This window comes from Hevea brasiliensis, chromosome 6 (assembly GCF_030052815.1).
Source record: "Hevea brasiliensis isolate MT/VB/25A 57/8 chromosome 6, ASM3005281v1, whole genome shotgun sequence".
Lineage (NCBI taxonomy): Eukaryota > Viridiplantae > Streptophyta > Magnoliopsida > Malpighiales > Euphorbiaceae > Hevea > Hevea brasiliensis.
In genome coordinates, this window is record NC_079498.1 from 103217135 (window position 1) to 103223647 (window position 6513).

The following is a 6513-nucleotide window of genomic DNA, read 5'->3' on the forward strand; positions in this document are numbered from 1 at the left end:
CAAGAGCAATTACAAGAAGAAATGGCCAACAACAATAACAACCGCTCTGTGAAGGATCATGCCTATCCTAACATTGGGGATTTCATGCCAAGTATCACAAGACCAAGAGTAAAAGCTAATAATTTTGATCTGAAGCCTGCACTCTGTTAAATGGTACAACAATCACAATTTGGAGGAAATCCAAGTGAAAGTACACATGTGCATCTAGCACACTTTCTTGAGATCAGTGATATGTTGAAGATAAATGGAGTTTCTGATGATGTAATTCGACTCAGATTATTTCCTTTTTCTCTGAAGGACCGAGCTAGAGAGTGGTTACATTCTTTACCACCAGGTTCTATCACAACATGGGATGAACTTTCTCAAGCATTTTTAGCTCAATATTTTCCACCAAGCAAGACAACTAAGCTAAGAAATGAGCTGACTTCTTTCAAACCTAGAGATGATGAGAGCTTGTATGAAGCATGGGAGAGGTACAAGGATTTGCAAAGGAGATGTCCACATCATGGGATTCCTAAGTGGATGCTTGTTCAACACTTTTACAATGGAGTTTCACCAGCTATTAGAAGTACAATTGATGCATCTTCTAGATGTGATCTTATGGAGAAATCTGAAGATGAAGCTTTTTCTGCTCTTGATAAAATTGCTTATAACAACTACCAATGGAGTTGTGAGAGGAATGAGATCAAGAAACCAGCTGGTATGTTCGAGCTTGATGCCATGAATATGATTTCTTGCCTTTGTGTGCCACATATCATCAAAAATTTCTTCAAATGAGAATGAGGATTTTCAAGTGGACTACCTCCAAATTGTGAATTCTGAACCATTTGAATGAGACCAGTCTTTAACTCAAATTGATTAGCTCCAATGATAGGTCTGTTATCTCTCACATCTGCACATCTAGGAAAAGCATAATCCAACATGGATCTTCTTTGAGGATCATTTTGATTAATAACTGCATTCTGCTCGTTTTGCTCATTTCCTCCATTGTCTCCACCAATAGCTCTATTTTGATTCTCCATATTTTTAATTGTCTCCTCTTGCTCAAATCTTTGTTGTTCTTCTTTTTCTGCTTCTTTTCTTCTTTTGTATTCCTTTTTGTTGGCTCGACAGAATTTTTCAATTTCAGGATTGAACAACAATTCAGTATCACTTGTGCTTTTCGATCGTCTCGTAAACAAGAAAAGTACCTGAAAAACACAAGGAACAATAGTGAAAATAAAAGAAAATAAAAATCCTAATTAGCTTAAAACAATTAAAATCCAACTTAAAAACAAACAATTCCCCGGCAACGGCGCCAAAAACTTGATACGATGTTGTCCGCAAGTGCACGGGCCACAGTAGTATAGTTTTAAAAAAAATGATATCGATCCCACAGGGAATTGTGCTTAAATTGGAAATAAAAGTATAAGCTAATTAGAATGACAAAAATTAAAGATGTAAAATGAAATTTGGAATTAAAATTGGTATTTGAGGAATTAAAACTAAATCAAACAATTAACTAAAATTGATTAAACTAGATTACCAAAAATTAATTTGAAATTTCTATTTATGAAATTTGAGAGGAATTAAATCTAAATTCAATAAAAAATAAAGTGATTCTAGATATTGGATTTTTCAATATTGTTTGCATGTAGTTTATCCCTAATTTAGCCAAACACATGAGAATTGCAATTTTGAGGGAAATCAATTCTTAAATTTTTGAAACCTTTTTCAAGCATTTCAAAGTTGGTTTTCATTAAATCAAACCCTGTTTTCACGGTATTTCAAACCTAACAAAAACCCATTTAAAGCTCTAATTGATTTTTGGAAAGTTCCCCTTAATCCTCTTAGCTTATCTCTAACACCAAGAAAATAAAGTTTATTGCAAGATTATCTATCCCTAATATTCACTTTTCAGTCCATCTATTAAGGATTAAAGCTTAACTTAATGAGGGCCCATTCATCAAGCAAGGCAACAAGCTCACAAGCAATAAATCAAAATGTAACAAATCCCATTTAAATGGCTAAATCAGTTCAAAACCACAATACAAATCAATATTTACAAACCCATCTCTAGAATCTCAATCAACTACTCACTATTCATAGTTTTAAGACAAACCCAAATGTATAAATGAAGAAATAATGGAAATGTAAGCTAAGGGGTAGAAAAACCCTGAAAAATGCAGCAGAATCTGCTGCAGAAAAGTGCAGAAACGTGCTCCTTGCTACTGCTGCAGAAATGGATCCCGTGCTCCCTCCTTTTCTCTCTCTATTCTTGCCAAAAATGCCTCCCTTGCTCTCTATGGAAAGAAAATGATAAAATGAGACTTTATATAGGTGAGGGGACTGCCCTAGAATGGGTAAAAGGGGGAAGGTTCCAGAGAAAGTGAGGTAAAAAGCTGGAGTAACGGAAATGCCACGTCAACCATTTCCAGTAAAAATGACATAAGCCGAGTCACTTGTGTCGTTGGTTGTGTCGCGGGTTGTGTAGCTCTCGGCCTGAATATCTGAAGATCGACACAACTTGCGACATAAGCTAATTCGGTTGTGCTGCAGGTTGTGTCGCTCTCGGCCATTTTTTACTCAACTTCAAAATTTTTGCAATTCGATTTTAATCTCCTCCAAATGGCTACTCTGATCAAAATACATCAAATTTCTCCAAATTTACCCTACAAAACAAAAAAATTAAACAAAGAAAAGTGAAAATTGCAAAATTGACTAAATATATACTAATATCTATAATAATGGCTATGAACAAGGGTAAATTATGTGCAAAAATTATATCTAAATGATGATATTAAATGCATGCATCAGAGAGAAATCAAGCTGAGATAAGAAGTGTTACCTCATTGAAGTGCAGCCAATTTAATTAGATAAAATTTGGACAGCTGCTGCACTCATTGCAAAAGAAACAGTGCGATGGAATCCATTAAATCAATTAAACTCAAAAAGTTGAAATAGGAAGTTAAGCTCAAAAATGTAACCATCAAGTGTAAATCCGAAGTAGCACATAAAAGCAAGTGAGCAATGTACTAGAAACATAAAAGAAAAATGTATTTTATGAGGAACTAAAAAAAAAACAACACAAGCAAAATATTAACTAAACAAGTTCAAAATACTAATTAATTAAGCAACTAAAATAAAGACATGAAATGTTTTTTTTTTTTTTTATGGGTTAGTGGGCTTTTTTTTTTTTAGCATGGGGTCGTTGAGGGCCCATTCTGGTGAAGTGAGTCCTTATCCTGCAAAACAAACAGGCGACACAAGTTAGAACATAAGGATAGGGGGGTTGTGTCGCAGGTTGTGCAACAATCTGCCCAAAAGGGTGCCCAGCGAACGCAAGCGACGACACAAGCAAACCCGGTTATGTTGCAGGTTGTGCAACAATCTGCCCAATTTTGACCAGATTTCATAGCACCTAAAAAATTAAAACAAATTAGATTTCAAATGATTAAACCTTCATAACATGAATTCTAATTGTTCAACTTGTTATGTTCATCAAACACTCATAAAAAATAATTTTTCAAAGCACCAATTCACACATCCATATTCAAATAATTTAAACCAAGATGATAAGGTTTGGAAAAATTTTCTCTTAAAATTAACAAAAAGGGCAATGAATCCAGCAAGATCCACCAGCAAATACTCAACAAAAGAAAGATGAAAATGGTAAGTGAACAAATTTAAAACTAGAATTTAAAGCCAAAATTTAAAGCTAAAACTAAAATAAAATTTTTTTTATGCTCATTTGCTTGCAATGCATTGCATCCCATCTGCACAAGAAAATTAGAACAATGTCAAACTCTGAATAAGGAGTATAGAAAAACTTAAAACAAATATATATATGAAAGAAATAAAGAATCAATGAAAAATTATGAGTTATGCACAAAAATGCTAAGTTTAGGTCTTTAGCTTGACCATACTCACTCAAGATTTTATGGAGAATGAGAGAGATAGCAAGTTGCTATCTTCTCAATTGGCTCACCAACTGAATAGTGCCTCAATCTTTGTCCATTTACCTTGAAATTACCAGATTTTTCACCAAAAATTTCCACAGCACCATGAGGTAAAACTTTCACAATTTTGAATGGACCGGACCACCTTGATTTTAATTTTCCTGGAAAAAATTTCAACCTTGAATTGAATAAGAGAACTAAATCTCCTTCTTTAAAGTCCTTTTTCTTGATATGCTTATCATGCCATTTTTTAGTTCTTTCTTTATAGATCCTAGCATTTTCATAAGCATCAAGTCTCAATTCTTCTAATTCATCAAGTTGCAAAAGTCTTTTGTGTCTAGCAGCTTGTAATTTTAGGATTTCCTTTTTCACGACATCCTTCATTGTAGGATTCAATCTTCTTTGGTGTTCAATAGAAGGTTTACTATTTGGCTCTAGGAAAATCCTATGCATACAAACTGTTGGACTAATTCCCTTTATATCATCAATTGCATAACCCAAAACTCTTCGATATTTTCTCAAAACTCGCAACAATTTTTCATTCTCAATATCAGTCAAAGATGCATTAAATTTAACAGGATATGTTCTATTGGGTCCAAGAAAAGCATACCTGAGGTTGGAAGGAAGAGGTTTAAGATCTACCTTTGGGGCATCCTCTACCTTTAATGATGGTGGTTTAATCTCCAAATTTTGCACTTTTTCAAGCTGAAAAATTTTGGCTTTAGGATGTGGTGGAGAACTCTCCAAGTGTTGTGCAAAAGCAGCTATGTTATGATTATCATCATCAATGCTCCCACCATGGACTAAGCAATTTTCAAGAGGGTCTTGTGGATAGCTTTTTCTGAAATGCTCTTGAACAATCTCATCGATAATGTCTACCCACAAACAAGACTCAACTTCTTCATGTTTCCTTTTCATGGCTGGATTGATGTTGAATATCATTTGATCATCTCCCACTCTAAGTGTCAATTTCTCACCCTTTACATCAATTAATGCACCAGCTGTTGCCAAAAAGGGTCTTCCCAATAAGATAGGAACTTTTGTGTCTTCTTCCATATCTAAAATGACAAAGTCCACCGGAATGTAGAATTTCCCAACCTTGATAGGCACATTTTCAAGAATGCCTTCTGGATACTTAATTGAACGGTCAGCCAATGAAAGATACATTTTTGTGGGCTTCAAATCTCCCATATTTAACTTCTCATATATTGAAAGAGGCATTAGGCTGACACTAGCTCCAAGGTCACATAAGGCATTTGCCACACAATTATCACCAATATGACAAGGAATGGAAAACACACCCGGATCTTTGAGTTTGGGAGGTAACTTCTTCTGAATTATAGCACTGCATTGCTCTCCCAAGTTGATGGTTTCATAATCTTCTAGCCTTCTCTTGTTGGAAAGAATCTCCTTCAAAAATTTGGCATAACTTGGCATTTGAGATAGTGCCTCAGTGAATGGCACATTGATATACAACTTCTTTAGCACTTCAAGGAATTTGCCAAATTGTTTGTCTAGCTTATGCTTGATGAATCTTTGAGGGTAGGGAAGGATGGGCTTGTAAGGTTCAGGTGGGATGTATGGTTTCTCTCCCTCATCTTGCTCACTTTTGCTTTCTTCTTCTTTTTCATTTTTCTTGCTCTCAACTGAATTTTCTTCTTTTGTGCTCTCTTTTTCTTCTCTCTTGTTTTCACTCTCTTGACCAACTTTCTTACCACTTCTCAAGGTTACAACCTTACATTGTTCATGAGGGTTTTGTGGTTGGCTAGGTAGTTTCCCATAGGATTTGCTTCCCGATGAGCTTGCTTGTTGAGCCAATTGAGTCTCCAACATGCGGTTGTGGACTTGTAATTGATCCATGGTTTGTCTCATGTGTTGCATTTCTTCCTCCAATTTGCTATTCATCTTGCTTTGTTCAGCAAAAAATTTCTCCATCATGCTTTCCAAGGTTGGTTTCGGTTCATGAGGTGGAAGGGATTGTTGTGCTCTTGCTTGATATCCCGGCTGTGGCTGCCTTGTGGGCTGAAATTGAGGCTGAAATTGAGGCCTATTCTGCTGCATATACTGCTGGTTATGAGCATAATTTGAGCTTTGGCCTTGTTGAGCAAAAGTTTCTTGTGGTCTCCATGTTGAGTTGTTCACATTAGAGTAAGCATTTCCCATAGGTTTTTGTTGATAACCTCCTGCATAAGCAGCTTGCTCTTGCAAATAATCATCACCATAAGAAGAGTAATCAACTCCACAACTTTGGCTTCCATCTGTGAAGGCAACTTGTTGCATAGTTGTAGGAGTTGAGGTTGTTGCCTTTGTGCAAAAATCACTAAGAAGCTGAGTCAACTGGTCAAATCTTGCATTCATGTAGCTAACTGAGTCAAGTTCATAAATCCCAGCCTTCTTTGGCTCAAGTGCTCTAGGATTTCCCCACAAATGGGTATTATGAGCAATCTTCTCTAATAGATCATAGCATTCTTCACTTGTCATTCTCATGAAATCTCCTCCTGCTTGTGAATCAATTGTGTTTCTTATGGCTGGAGTAACTCTGGTGTAGAAATTATGAACAATCATCCATTTGGGT

General features: G+C 35.7%; 1 non-coding gene across 1 annotated transcript; it reads right to left on the reverse strand.

The window, feature by feature from the left end:
- Positions 1-405: 405 nt before the first annotated feature.
- On the reverse strand, positions 406-512 carry LOC131181046 (small nucleolar RNA R71). Its single transcript, XR_009149673.1, has one exon. It is a non-coding gene; the product is annotated as a small nucleolar RNA R71 (small nucleolar RNA).
- Between the last annotated feature and the right edge of the window lie 6001 nt (positions 513-6513).